The sequence below is a fragment of the Felis catus genome, chromosome A1, assembly GCF_018350175.1.
Source record: "Felis catus isolate Fca126 chromosome A1, F.catus_Fca126_mat1.0, whole genome shotgun sequence".
Taxonomy (NCBI): Eukaryota; Metazoa; Chordata; class Mammalia; order Carnivora; family Felidae; genus Felis; species Felis catus.
In genome coordinates, this window is record NC_058368.1 from 69,247,640 (window position 1) to 69,275,173 (window position 27,534).

Below are 27,534 nucleotides of genomic sequence, written 5' to 3' on the forward strand. Positions count from 1 at the left end.
ATGTCTCCTATTTACAGGGAACCAAAATATGTTCGAGACAAACAACAACAACAACAACAAAAATGGGCTAGCTTATTGGGTAGAAACCATAAGGAAATCAATCAAGTTAAAAATTCCTGGTGAATGACCATTGAAAATGGATGAACCTGGTTTTCCAGTGCAACCAGGTGAAACGCATTCCCTACAGAAGAAAACACATTATTCCAAAGTGAAGTACTCACATGGAAGTAATTTTCTTAGCTCTAGCTGATTGCTTGGCTTCATAATAGGGGCAATTTTACCCAAAAGAGGTGAGTCATTTTTCTCAAATTAATTTCTTCCTTCAGACCTCTTCCTCCTAGAATTGATTTGAATGACACAAGTCGGCCATCCAGCCCAGGAAGGCCCAATGCATTTGTGACAGCTACTTTGTGAAATCCTAAGCTGGAAACACAGGGGCTACCACGTCACCTGAACACAAAGCTTGCCTTGCCTTCCCTCCCGCTGACTCGAAGCTCTCCCGTGTCCCACCCAGCTGACGACCCATCCGTGTAACAAGAGCCAAAGAAATACGCAAGAATTCCACAGAATGACACTTGAGACGCAGACTGGGTTGTAACTTAGCTTTCCTTTATTGCAAAACAATAAGGAAAAGACACACACATCTAGATTAGCTCTAAGATGTGGGAAGTCCCTAAAGTTCCTAATGTTGAGAGACGAGGGGTAATGGAGACTACAGAGCAGCAGGCTCTTCCAAGCTGAGGTGGAAGCTTTTGCAAATCCCTGAACGAAGAGAAAGCTTGGTCAGATTAGGCAATGATTAACACCACAAAGGTACAACAAAATGGAGCTGCCAAGGTTGACAAGACAGAAGGCCGAAGAAGTCAGCAGAAGCGGCATCTTAAGACAATCATTGTCGCAGTAATTTAGCGTGCACCTGCATCACCTGGAGGGCTTCTTGAAACCCAGAGCCCTGGGGCCAACCCCCAGGGTTTCTGATTTAATGCATCTGGGGTGGGGCATGAGCATTAGGCTACAAGGTTCCAGGAGATGCTGATGCTGTTGGTTCCCCGGACTTTGAAAATCACTGTTTTCAGATCTTCGTCGTCCTCAATGCCTTGGATAATGGAAAGAAATGGAAGGCTTCTGGAGGTAAGCTGTGGATGCAGTGAGAAGCACGTGGTGTCTGTAGAGAGCTAAGGCTGTGCCTGAGGGTCAGGAGGGCGTGTGAGGCCTTCAGAGTGAAGACATTTTGAAATACTTTTGGTAGGGAGAATACTTTTGGAGCCCTGGGTGGCTCGGTCAGTCAAGCGTCTAACTTCGGCTCAGGTCACGATCTCACGGTTCATGGGTTTGAGCCCCACTCTGGGCTCTGTGCTGACAGCTCGGAGCCTGGAGTCTGCTTCGGATTCTGTGTGTCCCTCTCTCTCTGCCCCTCCCCAACTCACACACTCTCTCTCAAACAAACAAACAAAACCATGAAATAGTTGTGGTAGAAAAGAAGAGAAAACCCAGACTAGGGGTTCATGGGCGCATGGCTGGTTATTTTAAGAATGTGGATGAGGAGCGCCTGGGTGGCGCAGTCGGTTAAGCGTCCGACTTCAGCCAGGTCACGATCTCGCGGTCCGTGAGTTCGAGACCCGCATCAGGCTCTGGGCTGATGGCTCGGAGACTGCAGCCTGTTTCCGATTCTGTGTCTCCCTCTCTCTCTGCCCCTCCCCCGTTCATGCTCTGTCTCTCTCTGTCCCAAAAATAAATAAAAAACGTTGAAGAAAAAAAAAAATGAAAAAAAAAAAAAGAATGTGGATGAGATTGGAGATGATACCTTTGTGGTGGCAAAATGTTTTCAGTTGTCTGATTCTCCCTAGCAGGACGAGGAAGTGCGGGCATAACAGAGAATGGGAACAATGGTTTAGGTCAAGGATTAGACTTTTCCTAATCGTTGAATAAAAAGAAGGAGGGCAAAAGGAGGTGAAATGTGGGACAGTGGTGTGCTATTTTGGATTACAAGAAATCCATATTTGATCACTCAGATGACCAAAGTATATTTTTCATATATATTTGGTCTTTGTCGTGGTTCCTGGCTCACAGCTCCCAACATCCTTGGGCTATCTTGAGCAAGAAGAGTAATGGGAACATCTTTCCTTACAATCTCGGTCTCTTGTCCTCAGTTCCTGAGAAGCTCCAGAGCCTTAAAGGTGAAATGTGTATCATGTTACTGGTAACACGTGCCTTTCCACTACAACCGGGTTTATGTTAATGAGGTGACTTTTGGAAAGCTTTTAAGCAGGAGGGCTGGTGGAAGAATCAACCCCGGGGGCACCTGGCTGGCTCAGTTAGTGGAGTGTGCAATCTTGATCTCGGGGTCATGAGTTCAAGCCCCACGCTGGGCACAGAACTCACTTAAAATAATTAATCAATTAATTAATTAAAAAACAACCAACCCTGGATAGAGAATTGGAACTTTCAGTCCCACCCTCTGATTTCCTGATGAGGAGAGAGGTTGGAGGTTGAATCCATCATCAATACCCAATGAGTTAATCCATCATGCCTATGTAATAAAGCCTTTATTAAAACCCAAAATGAGGGGTGTCTGAGAGCTTCCCATTTGGGGAACCAGAGCTTCTAAGACACAGAGCAGAAGCTCCTTCCCTCAGGACCTCACCCTACGTATCTCTTGATCTGCTGTTGATTCATAGCTTTTAAATATCTTGTAAAACAGACTAGTAATCCAGTGAGTAAACGGGTTTCCTGAGTTCTGCGAGGCACTCTAGCAAGTTAATCGAACCCAAAGGGCATTCATGGGAATCTCCACTCTGTAAGCCATTGCTCAGATCCACAGGTGATAACCCAGGCTTGCAATTGGCATGTGAAGGAAAGGCAGTCTGGTAGGGCTGAACCCTTCACCTGTGGGATCTGACGATCTGTCTGGATAGCGTCAGAATTGAGGTGAATTGTCGGACACCCGGCTGGTATCAGAGAATCGCTTGTTGGTGCGGGGGAAACCCACACCACCAACATCCCACACATCGGAATTGGACGTGCAGAACACCCTTTAAGTGGTGTCTAAACTACTTGGGGAAGGAAATTAAGACCGGTGTGTTCCAATACACGGATAGCAAAGGCAGAAGCAAGAGCCTGGAAATCGTGATGAAGTCAAAGACCATGTGTAAATGTGTAAGTAAGCTAGTAAGGGAGGCTTGTAACCATAAGTCGTGGCTTCAGAGTGATCGATCAACCAATGAGATCTCAGAGTTAGAGAAATTCCAGGCTAGGGCAGGAGCGAATGGATGGGCTCCACGGGTTCCCAGAACCCCTTGACCCTGAATGCAAAATATTATGTGCTCTCCAAAAGAGCAAATTTCCCTGAGAGACCATTCACAACTCTCATCTAAATTCCAAAAGAGCTTGCGACCCGTAACTGATTAAGAGTCCACGGCAGAAGAGACTGATAGAACTGGAGCAGAGGTGAAGGTGTCTGGGTTTGAGGAGGCCAGAGAACCATGGAGCAGGACACACGGAAAAAAATGTTACCCAACCATCTATCACCACCGCTGACTCAGGAAAAGAACAGGTGAGCTCCATCCGAGGGAACCCCAGGGGGCCGGACTGATCAAAAGCACAGTTCCTGACTCTGTCTGCCAACACTGTGGCCAAACAAACTCTGGTAAACTCCTCACAAGAGAAGCCAAAAACTCAAGAGAGGAGGGTTTGGACAAGAGAAAGGGAGAAATGTATTCCAGGTGCCAGCAGCGAGGGAGGTGGCAGGCCCAAGCCTTAATAACCCACCTCTGATTCCGCAAGATAGACACCCAGAGTTTTACAGAAAGGTTCAGGCAGGTTCGTGCAGGAGAGGAGGCAGGGAGCACATGATCAAGGGTGGGAGTCAGTGCATGCAGCCCGTGATCAAGGTCAGAGAAGGTGATGTGGGGGGTGTGGTCTTCTAGGCATTCCGTGGCTATCCGGGCTTTTCTGGTCGGCTGTTTGGTATGTTCTGGGTTGTTGCAAACCACCTTCAGTGACTCAAAGCGTAGTAAAGAATAAATGCAATGGGTCTCAGAGCACGATGTAAGCAGTCTTCTGTATTTCTGGTTTTAACTGTTCGGGTCTATAGTCGAGTAAGAGGGTCACTAAGAAAAAGACCGTAAGCTGGAGACCAAAGTATTAGAAGGCGGACAGAGAGAGAAAGTACCCGGAGCGGACAGTAGTTGTGGCCGTCACCGGAGATGGCGGTTCTAAAAGCACTTTGCAAACAGCAGAGCACTTCCAAGTCTGTAGAGGTTATTTATTGTTTAAAAAACTTATTTTCTGGTTACTAAAATCAAAATCCCCCTTTTAGAAATTTTTGAACATACAGAAAGATTTTAAAAAATCAAACAAACATGACAGAACTCAAGTTAGATTATTACTGTCAATTCTGGCAGACTTCTAGTCAAACGACCACTAGCTGATGTACCAATGTGATCCTGGTATCTGGAAAGCCAAAAATCAGACTCAAGGAGCCCAAAGCCGGAAAACCCTCTCTGTCAGGCTGCATTCAGGCTCAGGAGGCCAACTCACTATTCGAGCAAGGCAAGCTTATGATGACAAAGACAACATTAATTTCTATTATAGAGTCATGCCTATAAGTAATGAGAAAAATGCCTCTAGGTCTCTAGACACATTAGAGTTTTCAGTTGGGCAGATTTCATCTGTAGCTCTGGTCTTTAAGTGCTGACATCTTAAATTTTACATTATATTCCCATGCCCGCCCCAGAACCCCTCTTACAGATTTAAAAAATTCATTTAGTATAAAAATCCTATTTTCCAACACAATGGAGACTAGTAGTTGCTTGGAGAATTTAAGTGGAAATAATTCTCTAAAATATGTACAGATCTTAACTTTTAATTTAAAATACAATTTCTGGGGCGCCTGGGGGGCTCAGTTGGTTGAGTGTCCGACTTCAGCTCAGGTCACCATCCTGCAGTTCGTGAGTTTGAGCCCCGGCTCTGTGCTGACAGCCTGGAGCTTGAATCGGATTCTGTGTCTCTGTTTCTCTCTGCACCTCCCCTACGCGTGCTCTGTCTCTCTCAAAAATAAACATTTAAGAAATAAATCAAAAGATCATTTCTGAGCAGGAATCTGATTCGTAGATAGTTCCTCCACATGAGTAACACACAAAACTTGGATGCCATCTCGTTTTCTGCAACAAACAAGCCATTCATCACTTAGTGCAAAACCGGTGCTACAAATCCTGTGGTTCAGGTCAAAGTCCTTTTCTTTGGGTTTAGGGCCTGTGACTTGATTTTTCTCTCCTCTTTCTTGTTTTTAAACCAAATCTCTGATGATCCTCTGTTTTCTAGTCTGAGTAACTTCAAAACCACCAGAAGAAATCTGGGTAGAAAATCTGAGTGCAGATGTTTGGAATCTTCCCCCCATTTTCCTTATTAGCTGCCTCACCCACACCCAATTCAACAGCATTTTTTAGTCACTTGCCTTTAAGCCTTTCCCAAAGCAGTCCGTTAAGTTTTCACCATAAGAAAGACCATGCTTTCATTTCACCCTCCCGTTTTATCAATGTACATATTTCGGCAAATTATGTAATTATAATAACAAATATGTCTGGCATAAACAGGTGCAGAAACAAAACTGATTCTAGGTGAGCAAGCTAAGTAATCTCCACAGGTGGGGCCTTAAGTGCACAGGTGAGCAAGAGAGTGTCTCACCAGGGAACAGACTCTGGGCAGCCAGATGTTTTAAATGAAAAGGAGAGAAAGCCTGTTAATTTGAGAGTCTTATAAGTGGAAGTCAAGAGCGTAAAGTGGAGACCAGTTAAGAGAGCTTCCGTTACATACACAAATAATAAAATAATAATAATAAGGCATTACACATCTATCAGAATGGCTAAAATCCAGAACACTGGCAACAGCAACTTCTGGCGAGGTTTGTAGAGCAACAGAAGCTCACGTTCATTGCTGCTGGGAACGCAAAATGGTAAAGCCACTTTGGAATACACTTTGCCAATTTCTTAAAAGCCAAATATAGTCTTACCATGGATCCACCGTGACGCTTCTATGTATTTACCCAACTGACTTGAAAGTTTGTGTCCATACAAAAACCTGAACTGGAATGTTTATAAGCAGCCTTGTTTATAATTGCTGAAAACTGGAGGCAGCCAAGCCATCCTTCAATAAGTGAATATGTAGATGGACTACAGTTGGTCTTTTCAATGTATTTATACTACACGGCACTAAAAAGGAATGAGCTATCAAGCCACATTGACATGAATGCATCTTAAATGCTTAGTTCTAAGTGAAAAATGCCAGTCTGAATAGGATATGTAATCACATTTATATGAAATCCTGGAAAAGGCAAAACTATAAAGATCATAAACAGAATTATGGTTTCTGAGCGTTTGAGGGGAGTAAGGAGAATTAAAGAGGCAAAGTACAGGGAATTTCTTGGGGGCAGTACAACTATCCTATATGACACTGCAATGGTAGATACGTGAATCTTGACTAAAAATATTTGGCATTCACCAAAAATCCATAGAACCGTACAACACAAAGACTAAACCTTAACAGACACGAGGTTTTTGTTTTCAACTTTTTTGATGTTTATTTATTTTTGAGAGGAGGGGGAGGGGCGGAGAGAGAGGGAGACACAGAATCTGAGGCAGGCTGCAGGCTCTGAGCTGTCAGCACAGAGCTCAACAGGGGGCTCGAACTCACAAACTATATGAGATCGTGACCTGAGCTGAAGTCAGATGCTTAACCAACTGAGCCACCCAGGTGCCCAGCATATACAAGTTTTAAACATTAGTTAGGTGGTCAGCATGTTCCAGGAAGGAATAGGAAATATGACAAAAGACTCTGTGTTTATAACTGTATCAAATAACCTCACTGAAGGGGGGTGAAAGGGAAAGATCTTTTACCTAAATAAATTTGGAAATGAGGTCTAAGGCAAAAGGAACTGTATACAAATACCGTGCTTTCATTGAAAAACTTTCTTTACAGGGGGATATGGGTTAACAGCTCTGAAACCACTGTGCATGGGGCACAGGAATAGAACAAGTGAGTGAGTGAATGGCAGGTGGCAGGAGCCAGGTTTCTTGCTGCTGGAGTTACGGCATAGGTCACAGAAAGGTGAGCTGGGAGAGGAGACCAGACTGATTGATGTGGTCATGGCTTAGAGATGGAGAGGTCAGTATGAAGTCATGTTTAGCTTAATACGGACACAGGTGGCCACATACAGCAATATTTATAGGAATGTGCATATTCACAGGTTAGTATGCAAACAAACATATATTTTCTCTGCCTGCCAACTGAGAGGACCTAGAAGCAATGACACCTCAGTGGCAATGAGCACACCCAGTGCCCAGCTCTTGGTTCCTACTACTATTCCCCAATAGAAGGAACCAGGACTGCTTAGGGAAATGACTGGTTCTAGGACTAAGGCAGCCAGGGCAAGGGTTATACACATGATTCTAGAGCATCATGTAGTGCCAGAGAGTAAGAAAGTGTGTTAAAAACAAACAAACAAACAAACAAAATGATGGGAGTATGTCAAAGGGACGTGGGAGCCAAACCTGAAATAATTTGATCAACAATATAAACGAGTACTTCTTGAGTATAACCCAAAATATAAAATAAATATTTAGGAATCCATACTGGTATAAATAATGAATGAATGACAAGGGACAAATCTCCCATGCAGAAGAATTCCAAATAAATTTGGAGATAAGGAGTAAGAGTTATATTCCCAGTTTAAGTGTGGGCTGTGAACAGCGATTTTCTCCCACAGAACTCAGCATGGTGAGGGGGGAAAGAGCAATTTTACGGAAGAGACCCCCAATAAGCACTACCCCAGCCAGGTGGTCAAGGTCAACATCAACAATCCTAAATCGTGTTAATAATATGTATCCTTGATGTGATGAGAATGCAACTTGACCTCTGTTGCATCCCCCAAATGAGATGAGAATGCAACTTGACCTCTGTTGCATCGGTTAGGTCCCCAAAACCTATAACCCCAGGCTAATTGTGAGGACAAGATCAGAATCTCAATTTGACAAATATCTGACCAGTATTCCTCAGAACCATCAAGGTCATCAAAAACGAGGAAAACCTGTCACAGCTAAGAGACGCCTAAGGAGACCTAACTAAATATAATGTGGTATGCTGGATGGGATCTACAAAATAAAAAAAAAAAAAAAAAAAAGCAACATTAGTTAAAAACTAAACATCTGAAAAAATATGGACTTTAGCTCATAATGTGTCAATATCAGCTTGCCAATTGTAACAAATGTATCCTACCAACATAAGGTGTTAATAGTAGGGGAAATTGAGGGTGGAATATACGGGAACTCTATGTGCCATCTTGATAATGTTTCTGTAAATCTAGAATGAATCTAAAATAGGCTTATTTGGGGGGTGCCTGGGTGGTTCAGTCGGTTGGGTGACCGACTCTTGATTTCTACTCAGGTCATGATCCCAGGATGGTGAGATCAACCATCAGAGTTGGGCTCTGAGTAAGGCACAGAGCCTACTTAAGGTTCTCTCTCTCCCTCTCTCTTTCTGCCCCCCCCCCATACACATGCTCTCCCTCTAGCTCTCTCTCTCTCAAAAAAATAAAATAAAATAGGCTTATTTTTTAAAAGTGTATTCATTGGGGCATCTGGCTGGTTCAGTCCGTGCAGGGTCCAACTTCAGCTCAGGTCATGATCTCACGGTTCCTGAGTTCCAGCCTCGCGTAGGGCTCTGTGCTGACAGCTCAGAGCCTGGAGCCTGCTTCAGATTCTGTGTCTTCTCTCTCTGACCCTGCCCCACTCCTGCTCTGTCTCTCAAAAATAAATAAATGCTAAAAAAAATTTTTTTTAAGTTTATTTATTTTGAGGGAGAGCATGAGCAGAGGAGGGACAGAGAGAGGGGGAGAGAGAGAATCCCAAGCAGGCTCCAAGCTGTGAACCCAGAGCTGGACTTGGGGTTCAATCCCATGAACCTGTGAGATCATGAGCTCAAAATTGGGAGTCGGTCTCTTAACCGACTGAGGCACCAGGCACCCCTAGTCTTTTTTTTTTTTTTTTTAAGTTTTTCTAAGTCAGCTGGGCTAGAGAAGCCACTTACTAGCCAGGAAATCTTCCCTTTTAAGAAAAAATAGTACTGAACTATATTGATATATGCCAATTAAACATCTCCTAAATCTTAATCCTACTGATAAAATTACAACTTGGCTGAATAGACAGGCCAGACCTCTGGTAACAATGTGCCATGTAACATTTGCTCATTTGGAAAAGATGAGAAGGAAAGTGTATGCCTGACTCAGGAGTATTAGCAGGAGAAAATAAATAAAAGATTTAAAATATAGATGTAATTATAGTATAGAGTGGCTCGTTTACATTCATCCATCAGAATCACAGAAGATTTTAAGTGTCCTAGATAGCAATGAAGAGCAACTAATGAATCGACAAGAAGAACCCCGTGTTAATTGTGTTAGCGGCTTGTTTTTAAATCAAGTGAGGGAATGCACGTGTACTTTACAGCAGGGACCCAAATTTAGTCACCCTTTTCCTTCCCTGGCATATGTGCAAGGTCAAATAGCATCTCTCAGCCACGGCAATACGCAGGAGACCCTGATTGTGCTGATATTCCAGCTGTGACCGTGACAGAGTGCCTGCCCTTTTGTTTTGCCATCGCTCTGTTTGACTTTATTACAGGCTACACGGTGGATAGGATCGCGGCACCAGACCGATGCTGTCCTTGGAGCTTCACCCTGTGGAATAGTTTATGGGAATGCCTTGTGTAAGGAGATCTTTCAGAACTCTCTCGGATTATATCCCACAGAGACCTACTTACACAGTGCCAAATTGTTCTCTACAGAGAATAGTCTGGTGGTCAAGTCCATTTAAATTTAAATGGCTTACTGCATTATAACCCTAGACAATGAGGGAAGTTACATAGGCTCCTAAGTTAAAGCAAGGCCCCTGGATGGCACCATTTTATTAAAACCATGTACAGCTGCAGATAAATGGAGTTAACTGCACAGGCAAGAAGTCATAAATTGGTGCTGTATAATCTGAAAAACTATAGAAAGGAAGCTAAGCTACTTTCCCAGAAGAGATGAAAAGAAAGAAGGTCAGAATGTCCCCCTCAGTTGCCTGGAATACCAAAGTTCCCCAAGTGCCTGAACATTCCATGAAAGAAAAATGCAGTTTATATCTATGCCTCGATCAACCATGCCTGAGTAAATTGCTTATCAGTAAACTGTAGGCAACTCACAACATGGGGAGGAGCATCAACCAAGGAGAAGGAGTGCATTTGGCACTCGAGATGGGAATGCATCCAGGAAACGTTGGGTGGAGTTGGCTGGGAGTAACCGCCACATAGTGGCTACCCATGGTGAGGGAATACCCAAGACGCTTAGGGTTCACAAAGATTCTGGCTCCTGTGGTTTCTTTGTGAGTTGACTGCTATGCCCTAAACCATCAATAAGTAAACAGCGTTCACCACAAAGCTTGTTTGTCCAGTGTCCAGCTAAGTCAAAGGAATTATAAGACCCCAACCACACATAACCTACTTCAAACCTCGAATGACTTGGAGTTCAAGGTCAAGGGATCCACGCCACTGATTGCCCCGCACCATAGGGAAGGGTACTAGGCAATAGTTGCTGTCTGCCATGTTGCTGAGAACGTTTTTTTAGAAGAGATTCTTCTAAAGCCAAACGTTCTATGAGAAGCAGGCCAAGGGTAGAACCTTTGGGAGGCATGCTGAATATAGCACAGATGTCACCAGGGATCCAAGAGCTCGGTGCAGCTGTTCAGCTTCCATAGACACGAGTCCCCTTGGATATTTCTGGGCCGGCATTAGTACCCACGTTCCGTGTGTTCCCTTATGTCATTGGGCTGACGTTCTTCCTGCCCTTTCTGAGAAAGTGACTGACCTGAGAGCGTGGGGCAGAAGTTCCAAAGAGCTCCGTGCCATGCTATCTCCTTAGATACTTACAGTTTGTCTTCAGACGTGCACAGAACTACACAGCAACAGTGGATCACAGTTGACCCCAGGAAAGGAAATTACTAGACTAGGCTAAGCCTGGCCCCTTAACTCCAGTTCCAGAAATCCAGTGGATGACATTAGCATTTCTAAACCTAGAATCGTCCTTGGGCTACTGGGATGAAATAGTATGGTTGGAAAGAGTGTTAAACTGGAATCGGACGACTTGATTTCCTATTTTTGCCCCTAATTCCGTGACCTTGGCAGGTCATGTAAACACCCTGAGCCTTCGTTCTTACAATCTTTAAAAACGGAAGCAGGGCTGTCCCGGATGGTGTCCGCTGTCTCCTCTAACCTCCCTCTCCATCTTTCTCCATCCCGCCTTCTGTCCTGGGAGGCTGGCTTGTAGGAATTCCATGAGTCTCTTTTGCCCTCTACCTTCTGTTTGGGGCCCTACAGTCACAGGAGGTGATTAGAAGGAAGGAGAGTGAGATTGGGTATCTACCCCCTTCTCTTTCCTGCAGGGTCTCCCAAAGGACCCTTCTCTCTTGGGGCAGCCCTCTGTCCAGTCTTCTTCTCCCAGCTGCTGGTAACTTCTTCCTCAGCTGGCCCGCCGGTCTGCTGGGGTAACCATGCCACGGTCACTAACCCTGGGGGATCCCACCATCCTAGCAAGCACAGGCTTGTTAGCACTGCCTATGCTTTTTTAAATGCCTTCATTAAGTTTAACCCCCCTGCAAGCAGCCGAATTTGAGAGTGCAAACTGTTTCCTGCCGGGGCCATGACTAACACCAGTGAGCTAGATCAGAGGCATCTGAATATCACGGAGCCTTTCTGAGGTTTGATTTGCGTTTTGACCTGAATTTTACGGATGCCAACTAAACCCGAGAGAAGACTGAAACCAGCTTCCGGAGCCCCAGTTATGAGGCTCTGGATTTTTCAAAACACCTTAGCTGTTCTCAGTGATTGATGCTAAAACAGGTCGACAGAAGACATTTCAACTTCAATGGATATCTTATTAGCAAAATTCTACTTTATTTGCTTTATATGTCAGTGTCCTATAAAATTTTATTCAAGAAGAAAAGAGGCTCTACTGCTCTAAAATGTTTGAGAACCACTGGTAGATGGCTTCTAGGTGCCTTCCAAGATTCTAAGACTACGAATATCACACTTGGAGGAGTTGAGCAAGACCAAGCTTCTGGGCAATGAACCAAGGTGACAGTCACTAGAGGCAAAAGTGTAGAGTGAACTTGACAGACTGTTTCCATCCCTGCCCCGGCTGACGGCCACTGGAGGCCCGACACCCTGCAAAGCTGAGAGAATCCAATAAGTGCAATAGGATGCCCCTCATTCCCTCCACTGAAGCAGTCCATTCCTTTGCTCATCAAGATCTCCTAGTAATAACAGAGCACCTACTCATAGCCACCTAACATTTCTTAACCTACTATGTGTCAGGCTCTGTACTTAGACCTTCATACTTGCTGGCGACCCAATTACCTTATCCAGCAGGAAAGTCCAATCCCTATCCCTCCCTCCACCAAAGCACCACCCCTACCAGAGCCCCCCCAACACCTCCTCCAGGAATCTCTGGGTGCTCACTAGTGGGGGGAGGGGCTTTCCGCCAGTCCTGCCTGCTCCCATGTCCTCCTGCTGAAACTCAGTCAAAGGTACTTCACCCCAAGCTAGACAGGGCCCTCTCTCAGGCTATTCCTCTGAGCTCCTTCCTCTAAGGTCCAACTCTGCCCTCAGGAGGGCTGGGTGAAGACACTTAGAATGCAGGACAGCCCCCTCAGAGACCAAGGGACACGTGGACCCTATGCTCTTCACTAACTCAAGGCTTCAGGCAAGGCCCACCAGCCACCTACCTGGGCCACACTCTTTTCTACCCTGTTGGTAACTTTCTGGGAGAGTGTTCTGAATTTCAGTCCTTGGGGACAAGGGTTTAGGGTTTTGGTCCCTAAGGTCCAGTGCTCTTTATGCAAGTTGTTAAAGGTGCATCCAGCTCTCTGCTTTCCAAAGGGGTAGGGGATGGGGGGAAGCCAGTGGAATGATCCCAACCCTGCCCCCCACTCTCGGTAGTAGGTCAAGTCTCCTCCAAAGTGATGTTTGCTGGCCAAGGGTTTAGGGCCTGAATCACTAAGCATTGCCAACTATACACATCCTGTTGACTCATCGCTATCATCCCCGTGCTACAGCTGAGGAAGCAGAAGCCCAGGGAAGGGGTGGGCCTGCCCAAGATCACCCAGTGAGGTCAGCTGAGTTCCAAAACTGAAGTCTGGGCCACAAGGAGGTTCCATACTCTAGGCAACTCTCCTTTGTCCCTTCAGCTTGGCTGCAATAATTGAGTAACAGTGATGATTGAGCCTCTGAGGCTGCACTATGGGGGGGGCCCTGGCCCGACACCCAGGAAAAAGGCTTATCTGCCTCTTCTGCTTCTAGGGCAAAAGAAAATGCAAACAATTACTCCTACTTCTAATTTCTATCGTGAGCAGAAATCTCTCGAATAAATCCTAGTGCTCTGACTTTAAATTAATCTCGTTATTGTCAGGATACCAGACTCTAAAATAGAGCACTTAGGGAGCCAGGGGTAATTTTAGAATCACAGTGAATTACAGAGCAAACAGAGGCTCAAAGTCAGAGTAAGGCAAATGTCTCTGATGAATGAGTTAGCAAAAAAATTTGTTCCACTTCAGTTCAAACCCCTGAAGTCAGACTACGCCGTTTTTAGAATATGCAGAGGTTCTGCTAGGTTCAGCTCAAGTTCAGTGGTGTAAAAGAAGACGCACACTCCATTGTCGTTGCAGTACGGAGAAGGAGCTCGGGCTTTGGAGGCAAGAAAAGGACTGCAATCCCACTGCTGCCTTGGGCATATGACTTAACTTCTCCAAGGCTCAGAATCTCATCCATATAATAGAGACAACAGTACCAACTTTGCATGAAGAGCCAAAGAGGTAATAAATGCCCAGCCTCAGACTAATCCTGCCACATTGAATAAACTTTCAATATTTAAATGAATAACAGGACACGGCACCTGATATGCGCTCAGAAGTACTCCGTAAGGGTTAGTTCTCTAAGTTCAAGCCTTACGTGTGACTAAGATCATTAAGGGAAATCATAGGAGAAGGGTCTAGAACTGGACAGCTTGAGACAGACCAGGCAAGGTCATGACAATGACCGACCCAGGAGGAGCTACAGGGAGGTGGCTGCCCCCACGCCCCCCTACCCAGGCCCCATGAGGAGGAGAAGGAAAGCCCAGGGAGGAGACAGCTACAAATGCCCTCAGGTCCACAGTCAGGCACTGAAGATGAGAACTGAAATTTATCCGGGTGATTAGAGTATCAGGAGGTCCTTAGAAAACGCGGTCAGAGTTCCAGCAAAAAGCAGGTAGTCATTCCCAAGAGGGGTTTTTGGTTTTGTTTCTGTTTTTTTCATGTTTATTTTTGACAGAGAGCATGAGAGAGCGGGGTAGGAGAGAGGGGGAGACAAAGCAGACTCTGTGCTTGACAGCAGAAAGCTCGATGTGGGGCTCAAACTCACAAACTATGAAATCATGACCTGAGCGGAAGTGAGGTGATTAACCGACTGAGCCACCCAGACAGCCCCCCAGAGAGGGTTTAATAAGAGACTATTTCCAAGACTGCGGGGCAGACTTATGGGAAAGTGGCTCAGGTAAATTGCCGGGGGCTGCAACTGGCAGGAAACCACTACCGTCCCTGGGCTTAAAGGAGAGAGGGGGACAGGTTCTCCAGGACCCAAGGGAACTGTAACTGCAGGAGGAACCCTCCAACGGGAGCTGGGGTCTCAGAAGAGGAGGCAGGGACTGCCCAGCCCAGCCCTTCAGAGACAGGCGGGGGAACCCGTGTTGTTGCCGACTCTGTTCTTTTCCATCCTTCCCTCCCCTCTCCCTCCCCATCTTCCCTTTGCCCTTACCTATTTCCTCCTCATCCCTCTCCCCATCTTCCAGCTCCCTCACTCGCTCCTCCCCTCTCCTTCCCCTCCCCTCTATCTCCCTACAGTCTCCTCTCTCCTCCTCTCCTCCCCACCCCCACCTTCCACTAGGACCCAGAAATCCAGGGACTCCTCTCCAAGTTCAGCCTGCTGGGGACATGCGCGCGAGGGAAGGGTAAAGAGCAGGTGCCTGGCAGTTCAGTAGCAGGGAGGTGGGGGTGGGGGTGGGTGGGCAGAAGGAGGTGGGGAGTTAGGCTCAACTGCTCTGTAAACAGCTCCAACCTCTACATATCCCCGGAGAATAAACTATAACACAACACCACATCTTTTAAGACAGTCTATTGTTCAGAATTTCCACAAAATCTGACTGGCCTCTCCCCAGCTGGTCTGCACTGAGGTTGGCTCCCGCTCTGTCACATGGTGAGCTGCAGATCAAGCCCATTTTAAGACTAAACAAAAACCCCTCAGTGGCTCCATCAGATGGCCGTGAGCCACTGCACTGTTTCTTTTAGAAATTGTCATTCCCAGAGCTGAAAACAATTTGAGAAAATACTTAAAAAGTGGCTCCGATATCCGCTCTGCTTCCCTGTCTGCGTCATCCCTTTGCAGGGACAAGAACTATTTCAGCTCCGTTTGTGAGTACAGATGTGCCCTGACCTACCTACCTTCCCTGGCTGACCTCCCCTGAGCTCTCTCTGAAACTGGGTCCGCACTGGTGCCCGCGTGTCCTCAAAAGCCTGCAGCAAACCACCAGGCACAAAGGACCAAGGCGTGTGGCTTTTGCTTGTCAGGCCTGCCTGCCGCCACGATCCGCCCCACGCGTGCACACACATGCGCACTTGGCCACATGTCGCAGTTTTCCACAGTGCAGTCAGCAATGACCTTCAGACAAGGAAAGCCTAGGGCGTCACCCCACCCGGGGAGGCCAGACTTCTGGGGTGAAGCTAGAGCGGCAAGCAGCCTGAATGTTGCATGCCACCTGAATGCCCCCAGGCCAGCGAGCACAGACTCACAGAACTAGGAGTCCCAGTGTGGGGAGAGGCTGTGCGGTCCATGGATGTCCTGCTCCGTGTGTAAATCCTACAGCTACTGCCCAGCTTGCATCAGCAATCCTGACAGCCCCTGGCTGGGCCCATATTCCTCCAGGCCTGGGCAAAACAGTCTTGCTAGAAGTTTCCCAGACCTTCTAAATGTGAGGTGTGACTTGGCCGGGGGGGGGGGGGGGGGGGGGGGGGGGGGGGAGGGGGGTCTTAGACTTACCCTCCCTCTCCCCACAGAGTTCCACCAACTAATACATGAATTCAACTGTATGAAATTGCTATCACTCTTAGGTTAAAAATGGCCAAACGTTGGCATTCGTGTAATTCAATCTAAATCATAGAAACAATCGTCAAGGCATCAGTTTTATGAATGTCTGGGGAAAATGCCCAACAGTATCCCAAAGGCAAGGCTCTCTGGGAAAAGCTGGACCAGAAGAAATGTATAACTGAGGCCTAAGTGGAGTTTCCAGTTGCCTTTGCCGAGAACTGATGGCCAGAGCTGTGTGGCAAATCCATCCAGAGTATAAGGAGAAGGGGGTCCTCCCCCAACCGGGGGGACCATTCACCAAGGTGTGCTGGTGGCCTAGGGGACTCCCACAGAGGCGACAGAAAGTGAAAGGGTTGTCCCTTTTCCTCATTTTAAGCCCTAGATTGAGGCCACCCCACAGGTTGCCCCGTGTTAGCCCGGGAGATGAACACATCAAAGTAAATCTGAAAGCACAACATGGTCGTGATGGCTAATTTTATGTCAACTTGATTGCACCATGGGGCACCCAGATTAAGCATTATTGCCCATGTGTCTGTGTTTCCAGAGGAGGTTAGCATTTGAATCAGTGGACTCAGTAAGGTAAATTGCCCTCCCAGTGTAGGTGAGCATCATCCAATCCACTAAAAGCACAAACACAACAAATGTTGGAGAGATAGGAATTTGCATGACCCCCCCCCCCTTTTTCTTCTCCACCTTACTGCTTGAGTCAGGACCTCTCCTCTCATCTTCTTCCACCCTTGGACTTGGATTTACACCATTGGTTCCCCTGGTTCTCAGGCCTTTGGACTTAGACTAAATTATACCATTGGCTTTCCTGGGTCTCCAGCTTGTAGGTGCCAGATCTTGGGACTCCTCATCCTCCATGAGCACATGAACCAATTCCTTGTCATCCTCCTATTGGCTCTCCTTCTCTGCAAAACTCTAACACAGTGCTTCGACCCGGTATTCTCTGTTCCGAGGCTGCTTATGCATATGCATGAGAAAGGCATAAATGGAAGTGAGAAGTTACCTTGGTCCCTAAGTGGGGGGGGCTCAGAAGGCAGCTGGGCCAAAAGAAACTTTGGTCCTGCCATTGTGAGGGGGGAAAGCAAGAGACCAGGGGTAGACTCCCTGACCAGGGAGCCAGGCGGAGACGAATGTAGAAGCTAAGCGTTTCCAGAACACCAGCAAGGACCAGGTCACCTGGGAGAACTACCAGGCTCTATGTAGCTATGAGAACAGATAACATGTTATTAACTACCAGATTACAGAGGTGAATGCCAGCAGGGAAACCCGCGCCTAACACAGTTCTGGAAGTCACCCCCGCTCCACGTGTGCAGAAACCACCTTAGGCAGGTGAGACAGGTGAGAATAAATACAAGCGAAACCAAGCAATTCTTTGCAAAGACTCGCTTGCTGAAGAAGCTTCTTATGTTTACTGGATAAGACACTATTCTTCCCCACTTTTCATTGGGTGATGTTTGGAAGGAAGAGGAAGATAACTAAAGAAGAAAATCTAAAGACTGCACTTGCTCTGATGTCTGAGGACAGCGTGAGCAAAATCTGTGACCCGCTGTACGTACTTCTGCGTATTTTGAAGACACCTGAAAAAGACTACACCACAGTTTTCGCTGGAACCTGGCACAAGCTACGATGGATTTTGGTATATACCGAATATCTATTTCGTCCGAAAGGTTTAAGGTACAAGACTGGAAAGGATTAAATTATTGGTCCCAACTCTTCACTCTTCGCTGTATCCGCGCCTTTTGCCACCTGCCTTCGCAGTTATTTCCACACAAAAGATTGTGTAAACTTCCCCACTCCCGCCATTCTCTTTGGCCGTGAGAAGTGGCTTAAACCAAAAAGATGTTAGGAAGGACTTGCCACGTGGCTATACTGAAGTTGGTTGTTGATTCTTCCATCATCAGGAGACAACCAGCTCTTCCCAGCCTGCTGATACCAGGAGGAAGACAACTGCATGGGACAGAGCCACCCCAGTCGACCTGTGATATGGAGCAAAGTTGTCTCAGCCGACTCATGCACTCATAAGCAAGAAATGTTTATTGCTGTTTGACACTGAGATTTTCATGTTGTTATGCTGCTATAGCCGACTAATACAAAAAAAAAAAAAGACTTGAATGAGACATGATCTATCAACATGGACCACAAACACAATATTGGAAACCAGAGTATATTTTTATTATACCTCCCACCAGTACCCCTGGCACTGTTAAAGAGGGGAAATGAGGGGCACGTGGGTGGCTCAGGCAGTTAAGCATCTGACTCTTGATTTTGGCTCAGGTCATGATCTCAAGGCTGTGAGATCAAACCCCACAATGGGCTCTGCGCTGGGCGTGGAACTTAAGATTCTCTACTGCTCTCTCTCTCTCTCTCCCTCTCTCTCTCTCAAAAAGAAGGGGAATGATATATCTAAATAAGTAGAAATGGAATATAGATAAAACTTCTTCACTCCCCCACCATCACAATAAAAATAAATCTTACTGACAGGACTCTTCACTTTGCTAGAAAAAAGAAGCACAACTCTCTAGACTCCAAGTCTTTCAAATGAAAGATGCTATCATGGCGTATGTCGTTACCTCAATGAACTCTGTGATGTAAACTCACTTTGCCAACTCTTCCCGACTACACAACTCTGAGGATATATGGCTCTGGTCAAAAAAATGAAGGCAAAGCAACAGGTGGGCCAAACATATTTAGCATGGCGCACTGGAACCACGCATGATCTGAAACAGTGAGATCTCAAGGGAGGTCAGGGGCTGGCAAGGAGAGACTTGGAGAAGAACCAGGAGGCAGGACTGGGAACCTTCTATACATCAATGGGAGCCATTACCTGGGATGGAAATCCTGCTCTATCACCTACTGGTCATGTGACCATGAGCAAGTTCTGTAGCCTAGCATTAGATACCTCATCTGTAGAATACAGATAACACTTACTTGTGCAGGTTGTACTGGGAACAAAATAAAAACCACGTCTGAAGGACCGAGCACACAGAGCCAGCACATCCTGCTCCACAAATGATAGTTTCTGTTCTACTGAAACATTACTCAGGACAATACATCTGTATTCCTCCTCTCTGGACAACAGTGAGCCCGAGGGAAAATGGGAAGGAACCTAATGTTCAACAAGAGAAAATGGCTAATAAATCATATTACACAAGCTCGGTGGGATATTAAGAAGCTGTTTTAAAAGATAAGTGTGAAGGCCATAAAAAAAACTTAAAAATGATTTATTTAAAAAGACACAAAATTCTAGATGTACTCTGATTATAATTATGTAAATATATGGGCTGCACAGAAAAGACATATGGAAAAAATAAAAATAGGGTACTAAAATTATGGACTTCTTTGGTAAGTATTCATTATGGTGCTCGATGTCGTTAGTTATTAGGGAAATGCAAATTAAAAGTACAATGACATGCCATTATATACCCACCAGGACACCTAGAAACCTCGGTGTACATAAGTTACACCTCAATTTAGAGAAACAGATTATTAATATTAAACTATTTAAAAATTTCAATCAGACAAAATTTTAAGATAAAATCTGTTTGACTTTTTTTCCTCTCTCTTCTCTCTCTCTCTCTCTCTCTCTCTCTCTCTCTCTCTCTCTCTCTCTTTCAGTTTGGAGAATTACCTGATGTACTCAGTGGGAAAACATTTCTGAAACAAAACAGTTGGCCCTTTTTAAACTATTATGCAAAGCATAATGCAGTTAAATCTATTTTTGGTCCTTTTTTTTTTTTTCATTTTACTTTGTAACATTGGACAATCTTTTCTTCACATACTTCTGAGCTGTGGTTTGTAGGTTGAGAATTTTCTGTGCTTCATTTGGGCCATAAGAAATTATGAACAAGATCCTGCCAGCATTCAAAAACATTTGGGTATTTTGAGGAATATTTTAAATGCTTGACGTGGTATTCCAGCCTATGTTACCCTATGCACTAAGATGAGTTTATAGATTCTTTTATGGTTAATGCGATCTCTTTTCTTGTAAACATTTTCTCTTGTTTAACTTCTTTCTTTTGAGTATATACTATATTCTAAAACATAAATTCTTTAAGTTTATTTATTTATTTTGAGAGAGACAGAGACAGCTTAAGGGGGAAAGGGTGCAGAGGGAGAGGGAGAGAGAGAGAATCCCAAGCAGGCTCTGTGCAGGTAGCACAGATGTGGCACTCAGACTCACAAAACCGCGAGATCACGACCCGAGCCTAAACCGAGAGTTGGACTGAGCCACCCAGGTGCCCCTAAAACATAAATTACTAAATTAAAGTTTCAGACAATTTAGTTTGAGTCACTGATACGCCTTCAGTAGTCTTATGAACTTTGTCTCTCCAAGACTAAAACTGATGTAGAATGAAGTTCCAAAGAGACCCATTGAACTGCAAATTGTCACTTCTCTGGGAAGTTTAGGTGGCTTTGTAGATGCGACAAGAGGCTGCTCTGCAGAACTCCCTTCTCTGTGTGCTCAGGACTCGCCTTTTCACAATCAACCACAGGTATTCGTGGGTCCCAGAATCCGCTTTGGATTTGCACTCCAGGGAGAGGAAGGCTAGGGAAGCTGTCCTCTGCAGGTGTCTGATGGGGGCGGGGGGGGGGGGCACCTCCTAACTGCGGTGACTCCCATTATCCTTTCTGACAAATTGGAATAGTTCCAGATGGTGTCCTTCCCATTTCTTGGGTAAATTCAACTTCCATCACATCATCCAACAAAGAATAGTTACTACCAGTTCTCCTAATGGAATACGTTTCCCCCATTTGGGACAAGAAGACCAGGGAAGCTTTTTCCTCGACCTCTGGTGGGCTCATACTCCCCAGCTTTCCTCCCACGTCTGTCAGGTCTGGAAATCTCCCTGCCCCTCCCTCTGGCCTCACTGCTGCTGCTTCCCACAGTACATGTATCCTGTAACTTCACCGTATGAACTAGAGTCAGAATAATGGTATTTAGAATTCCAGACCGACTTGCTGTTAAAAAGGACCTAGGCCTATGCCTGTTGGGAACAAGAATTGCTTTTATAGGCTGCCGTGAATGTATCCATACTGCGTTCATTTAGAATTTCCAAAGTTAAAAAAAAAAAAATGGAACCTTTCAATAGCTATGACCATAATCATAAAAGTCAGATCACCAGACAAAGGACTGTAATCAAAGAATGGGATTGATAAGGTTCCAACACCGCAGAGCCTTTTACACAGCTAAAAGAGTCTGGGCTGAAAAAGAGATATATACATCACCTCTTTCTGTGGGCTTTTCCTTAGACACCACCTGGGCAGCTGACCTATTTCACTGTCGGAAACAAGGACATGAGCTCAGATGCGATATTTTTTCAACATCTGTAGGCTTGAAAATAAACAATTTTGAAAGCCTGCAGCTCAGCACTTGGCATTTGACCAGAACTTTCCCAACTCCCAAAAGCCAAATCTGTTTTTTATTCCACTCTGGAGTGCCTCGTTTATCTTCCTCAGGAGAAAATAAAAACTAGAGTACTTGGTTCAGAGGATATATAATGGACAGTTAAAATGATCCTGGAATAATAGTTTCTTATGAAAATTGTATCAGGCCTAAGGATGTGTGTGTGTGTGTATATGTATATACATATATATATACACACACATATATACACACACGTGTGTGTGTATATATGTGTGTGTGTATATATATATATATACATATGTATATATGTGTATATATATGTATATATGTGTATATATATATACACACACACAAACACACACACACATATATATATATATATATATATGGGGTGCAGCTGGGTGGCTCAGTCGGTTAAGTGTCTGACTCTTGATTTCAGCTCAGGTCATGATCTCGCGGTTCATGAGTTCAAGCCCCACGTCCGGCTCTGTGCTGGCAGTGTGGAGCCTGCTTGGGATTCTCTCTCTCCCTCCCTCTCTCTGCCCCTCCCCTGCTTGCACTCACTGTCCCAAAATAAATAAATAAACATCAAATATATGTATATTTTAAAATATGTATATAAATGTTAATCTAGTACCTCAATTTTTATTCTCCCTCATCTCTTTGCTAGTAGATTAATAGACTGTCAGGTAAGAGAGGATAACACAGCTAACACAGAGAGACAAAAACCACACGTCTTTTAGTAAAATTATTTGCAGAACCCTGAGGATAAATTTCATAATATCATTGATATTCATACCTTTATTCGAGAGGGGACAAAAAGATCTGGTGATATAATCTTTATATAAAAAATTCATTTTTTCTTACCATAAAAGTGATAAAAATTGATACGGTGCAATCCTTTTAATTAAAAAAAATCTCTACAATGGGAAAAGAACTCAAAATAGTAGTCATATTTATATATGTTGAATTCTAAAAGTACAGACTTAGACTGCCCTTGAGTGGTCAGATTTATAATAATCTGGAAAACCCTGTACAATCTGGAATAATCCCTATACAGATTTTTAGAATAAACCCGATACAAATGTCAATCATCATGGGATTCAGGGTGACAACAGGTCTGAACCAAGGCCCGTTAATTTTATACATGTACATGTATTATTTTGACCAAAATTTTAAATGCTATTAACATGTTTTCAAGTGTTCAAATCAAAAGTAAACTGTCATTTCCAGGGAGGCCTGCAAAATGCGATTCATAACCACCTCTGTCATCTGCTTTGTCTGTGGCAAAGGCTCTCCTCCGTAAACCTCTGAAAGCATCCCGCTTCCCTTGGCCAGTTCACCTAGGCCTTGGGGGGCATCAAACAGCTGTTCACCTGCTTCAGCTGGTCCACAGTGCAGCCCAGAGACAAAGCAAGAAGAGCAGAAGCTGTTGTCCCGGGCCACAAAGAGCTGCCAAAAAAGAATGTCCCCAGAGACTACCTCTCCTTTGAGCAGGTACCAATACCATCACCACCGTGTGAAGAACAAAAAGGCTCACAAAAAGATGACTGCACACGTGTCCGTTCCATTGAGCTAGCTGTCTACCTGCCCATCTTGTACTGTAATGTGGGAGTTCCCTAGTTCATTTACAGAGGGGAAGGACCAACTAGGATGTGTCTTGTCCATGGAAAGACCTGCACCATTGTCACCTTCCCCCAGGTCAAGTTGGAAAATGACAGAGCTCTGGCTAAGCTGGTAGAAGCTCCCAGGGCCAATGACAATGACAGATGTGACAAGATCCACCATCATTGGGAGGCAGTAGCAAAAAATCCGAGGCTGCTATTGCCAAGCTGGAAATGCAAAGGCCAGAAATCTTGCCCACCAAACTGGGATACAAGTACATTGTTAACTGTTCTGTACAGAAAAATAAAAATTATCCTTCAAAAAAATTCAATCTCATAACGATCTCTACGCTGTCCAAATTCACATAGTACTATACCTAGAATACACAAACTCATGCATGAATACTTGTGGCTGCATGTTGTTTTATTAATTGGATTAATGTGGGTGGTCTGTATTCTCCAGCCAAGGTACAATCTATAATCTTTCCAAGTTTATGTAATGTCTTTTCTCACTCTATCTTGTATTTTAGTTACTTGATGACTGTCCTATCTCTCCAAACAGACCGCAAGTTTATGGAGGGGAGGAAGTGTACGTTACTCATCCTTGGACTGAATGGATTTAAGGCTAAGATCAATTTTGTGTTGTTCATAGCATCCAAGTTCCTAGGACAATTCTGTTCACACAGTAATAGTTTGGAGACAACAAGCAATGCCAAAACATAGTCCCCAGGAACTTGACCATGTGCCCATATGTAGAGCAGATATCAATCTCCCTGCTTCTGGGATTACCTCAACACTACAAGTGGTGAATGAGTTAGTAGTTCCAATTCTACAGTGGTTTACAGACTACTTATAAGAGTCCCTGTAACACTGGCCTATGCTACAGTAACAACTAAATGCCAAAATTCCAATGGCCTATCAAAGCAAGAGTTTCTTTCCTATTTATAAAATGTCTCATACAGGTATTCTTGACATGGTGACTTAATAATGGCTGCTTCCATCTGTGGCTCCTCCATGTCAAAATGGTGGCCACCAAAGGGAAGAAGATTATGAAACCTATACTTGTTTTTAACCGCTTTAGAGCAAAAGTGACAAAAATCCCTTCCACTCCAGGTCCATTGGCCTAATGTAGACACATGACCCCAAATCAACCACAAGAAGGCTGAAGACTAGAGGAGTCCGTGGAATATTTGGTGAGTATTGCTATCTCTGCCATGTAACTGAATTTTTAAAAAGTGGAACCAGAGGACCAGCCAAGGAACGCCACTTGTGTAGAGAGATGGCTGTACCAACAAGGTACATGGCAATGGTGTCGTATTCTATTGTATCGAGTCAAGAACTCCACTACTGTTACATTACAATAAGATCCATACTTATGTCACTGATTTTACCCATTTTCAAGGAAAGCAAGTCCGATGAGGAAAATATGTTTTCTACTTCATGCAAAGCAATGAGGTATGATGACTTGGCTTGGGAAAAAAGTTCCTAAAATAATATATCAGGCTCATCTGTTGAGGCCGTCCCTTCTGCTGCAGCTTGCTATTGCCCAGTTTTCTACCTCTTATAATAGTAACCAGCTTTGAAGCCAAAATAAACCCTCTAGTTGTTCTCCAGAACACCCCATCTGCCTCACCCTTCAACACCAGGAGCACTTCCAGAGCTCTTAATGGCTGTGGCAGTGTATACTATAAATCCACGGTCATGTGGCTTCATTCCATCGTGGCTGAAAAGATGTGCCCTCTTCATTACCGTTGCAAGAATACTTAAACTTTTTAATTTCACGCAGCAATTTTTTTCTCAGATCGCTAGCTTAAAGATCATCTTTAGGATGCTTAAGTGAAAATTGTTGTTTCCCATGTGAAAATTCTCATTCTCTAAAAACACCCGTTTGGCATCAAAATAATACCAAAAGAGAAAAGTCACAAGAATAAGTTGTATATCTATTAACAAATACCTTTATTCTATTCATATGCACACAATAGTTGTTTCCTTATAACCTTTTTCTTAGTTCATTTCATAGAAAACAAAAAAGAAAGGCAAAGCTCTATTTTTGTAACGGATAAGTAATGTTTTCATAACTTATAATTCCAACGCCTTAAAGGCTGTAATGTTCTAAAAATTACACTGATGTTCTCCCAGTATCAGAAAATTTTGAAATACAAAGGTAAAAACATAGTCAGAGAATGGCATGCAGTCAACTCTGGTTTCTCTCAGTAGTTCCCCTTCGGGATACAAATGGAACTTTTCTTCTAGAATCTCTTCCATGTGTTTTGTGATGGCATCACATTCAAATCAAAGAATGAGGGTTGAGAAATGCCAGCAGCTGGCAAAGGCACCAAAAAGAAGTTACTCTCTTCTTGCATTTTACAATCACTCACGTTGGGAAATGGTTACCTGGAATCAGAGCAAGATAAACACAGGCACACGTATGTGTGTGTCCGCATACACATGTGTATGCACACACACACACACACACACACACACACACACACACACTTGTTTAACAACATGTATACCGTACAGAAAATGTGATCTCTTGTCTTTTTACTGGATCTACTCACTGTATCAGTTCAGATGCTTCTGCATGGGATTTGAAGAAAACAGAATCCATATTGTCCTAACCAGAGAAATGAACTGACTCATGTAATTGTAAGTCTAGAGCCGTACTTCACACACTATGTATGGAGAAGGATAGTCATTGATTGTTTCAATTCAATGCAGATTGCCCCCATGGTTCTAGTGCATAAGACCTGTACACAATTGCACTACTTAACAACTCATGCCTTTGTTGAACGGCATTCAAACTGCCCTACAGCCTGTTCAACTACACGGGTCTACTGGTCACACACTTAGATGTCTTGGCCATGCCAATCACTACAAAAGCTTCTAAACACCGGTCTCAGTTTCTGTGCTTATATCATCACAAAAAGGTAACAACAGTTCACCCTTCGGCTTGAGTAGCACTGGTCTGGACATAGGTAGGCAGCAGTGATTCTCATTCCATCTTCCCAACACTCTCTAGGCTGCCCTCCTCTGTGCTCCAGCTGCCTTTGGGGGCTGGCATAGAGATGTATGCCGTGGTTCCAGTCTATGTATGACAATATACAGAAGGGAGACAGGGTCCCTTCCAAGGTATACACAAGAAATCAAAGAACTCTCCCAGGAGGCCCTGGCAAAATTTTCCACACATTTCGTTGTCCTTAGTGGACTCACGTTCCTGTTCCTGAATCTGTCACAGGCAAGTAAGAAGAGATTACTCTTGCAGGAATTCAGCCCACTCCTGGAGCTGGGGATGGGGTTCCATTCTTGGGGTACATGGGTTGCATAAGAGAAATAGTCTATGAGAAATAAAATTAGGTTTATGTGGTAAAAGTGATAAGGAGGAATGGATGTTTGATAGGCAATCAACAATGTTGGAAACATTTAAGCTAGGCTATTTGCATAAGTGATAGTCAAGTGAAGGATATTATTAAATAGTCATTAATTTAGTAGCTATGCATTGAGCTTGGGCAAGCGAGAGATTGACTTACCCTAAAATTCCAATCACCTGGGGAAGGGACCCTGTTGACTCAACTTTCTCCAAACATCTCTGGCCAAAAGATAGGGTTTCATAGAAAAAAAAATCTGACTGCTTAAGAGAGAAGGTATTTGAAGGAATGGTGTGGGGGGAAAAGGTTGCCTTTCAGGATTTGGGGGAGGGAAGTTCCAAAGGAATTGGGAATCATGTGACCTGGGCAATGTCACAGAAAATGTCTCCTGGGGTTCCTGGGTGGTAAAGCTTTGGTAAAGCGTCTGGCTCTTGATTTCGGCTCAGGTCATAATCTCACAGTTCGTGAGTTCAAGCCAGCATCAGGTTCTGTGCTCATAGCACAGAGCCTGTTTGGGATTCTCACCCCCCCTCTCTCTCTCACTGCCCCTCCCCAACTCGCACTCTCTGTCTCAAAATAAATAAACTTAAAAAAAGTGTCTCCTACAATAATTTATAAACTAACTCTGTAACTCCCCATTTCTCAACTTCCTTCCAAAAAGTACAGTATGGAAAAGGAGGGGAAAAGAGAGTAACTTTAGAAAAGACAAACCTAACAAACACTCCTCAGCCAGATGATCAAGGTCAACATCAACAGTCATAAATAATGTTAATTAGTGGGTAACCTTAATATGATGTGATGAAAATGGTGCTTTATGGTGGTGACCTCCTTCCCTAAATCTTCTCTAATCATGAGAAAAAATGTTAGACAAATTCCAATAAAGGGGCATCCTACAAAATATCGGTACTCTTCAAAACTATCAAGGTCGTGAAAAATAAGTAAAGTATGGTCACAACCAAGAGGCACCTAAGGAGATAAGACAAATAAATGT

At 44.4% G+C, this 27,534-nt stretch overlaps 1 long non-coding RNA gene across 1 annotated transcript; it reads left to right on the forward strand.

Annotated features, from left to right (window-relative positions):
* The first annotated feature begins 683 nt into the window (after positions 1-683).
* LOC123384733 lies at positions 684-13,959 on the forward strand. Its single transcript, XR_006596218.1, has 3 exons — positions 684-1,131; positions 3,385-3,553; positions 9,672-13,959. It is a non-coding gene; the product is annotated as an uncharacterized LOC123384733 (long non-coding RNA).
* The last annotated feature ends 13,575 nt before the right edge of the window (positions 13,960-27,534 follow it).